Here is a 1,245-nt window from a genome sequence, read left to right as displayed (position 1 = left end):
ATAGAGCAGGATTCCTCAAGTTAGGCACTACTGACATTTGACCAGGTAAATTTTTGTTGTGTAAGTAGGTTTCATGCATTGTATCGTGTTTAACAGTATCTCTAGCCTTTACTTAATTGATAGTAGTAGCACCCCAGTACATTTGACAAGCAAAAAAATCTACAGATGTGTTAAATGTCCTTGGCAAGTAGAGGGTCACAATCACCCCCAGTTGAGATTACATTGCTTTAGAAATCAAGGATGGAAGCAAGAAGATTGATAAAAATGCTATTGTAGTAGTGCTAATACAAGTGTTTGATCTAAGAGAGTAGTAATGGAAATGATTAAAAGTAGTTGAAATTGATGGATTTGAGATACAGTCTGAGAGTACAGAGGACAGGTCAAGTTGGTATCAAATTTGGAGTACGAGAGAAAGAGGAATGTTCTGTAGTGGAGCTGGGGATCTCAAAATTGTATTGTGCTATAGACCACTTTGTCAGTTTGATGAAGTATATTGATGTTTCTCAGAATATCAATGAACAAATATAATATATAATATTAAAAATGTCATCAATACTTGCTTCAGCAGCACATATACTAAAATTGGTATGATAGAAGATTAATGTGGACATGGCCCCTGCACAAGGATAACATGAAAATTCATGAAGCATTTTATATAAATACTTTTTTTTTTTTTTTTTTTTTTGAGACAGAGTCTTGCTCTGTAGCCTAGGCTGGACTGCAGTGGTGTGATCTTGGCTCACTGCAAGCTCTGCCTCCCGGGTTCACACCAATTTCCTGTCTCAGCCTCCCGAGTAGCTGGGACTAGAGGTGCTCACCACCACGCCTGGCTAATTTTTTGTATTTTTAGTAGAGATGGGGTTTCACTGTGTTAGCCAGGATGGTCTCAATCTCCTGACCTTGTGATCCGCCCACCTCAGCCTCCCAAAGTGCTGGGATTACAGACGTGAGCCACCGTGCCCAGCTTATATAGATAGTTTTTATAATCAAATATATTGAAATAAAGTTATCAAAATATTTTAAATAAGATATAGCAATAAGTGTAATAACTATAGTCATTTTAAAGTCATTAATATATAAAATATATTTTGAGGTTTCTACCATAACAATCACATTTTATATGAACATTTCTCTGATTTCTGTTAGGAATAAAATCACAAGTGCTGCTAATGCAACTGTTGGTTTTGCTCTATCTATAATGGTAGGAAATACTAATATTAATTAGAGATAAGTAAAATAAAGATA

The 1,245-nt window shown here is 35.5% G+C and overlaps 1 non-coding gene across 1 annotated transcript; it reads left to right on the top strand.

Annotated features, from left to right (window-relative positions):
- The first annotated feature begins 556 nt into the window (after positions 1 to 556).
- LOC112135593 (U6 spliceosomal RNA) lies at positions 557 to 661 on the top strand. The gene has a single exon (XR_002916855.1). It is a non-coding gene; the product is annotated as a U6 spliceosomal RNA (small nuclear RNA).
- The last annotated feature ends 584 nt before the right edge of the window (positions 662 to 1,245 follow it).

This window comes from Pongo abelii, chromosome 9 (genome assembly GCF_028885655.2).
Source record: "Pongo abelii isolate AG06213 chromosome 9, NHGRI_mPonAbe1-v2.0_pri, whole genome shotgun sequence".
NCBI lineage: Eukaryota > Metazoa > Chordata > Mammalia > Primates > Hominidae > Pongo > Pongo abelii.
Note: the sequence above shows the minus strand (reverse complement) of the source record. Positions and strands in the feature narration are given on the sequence as shown.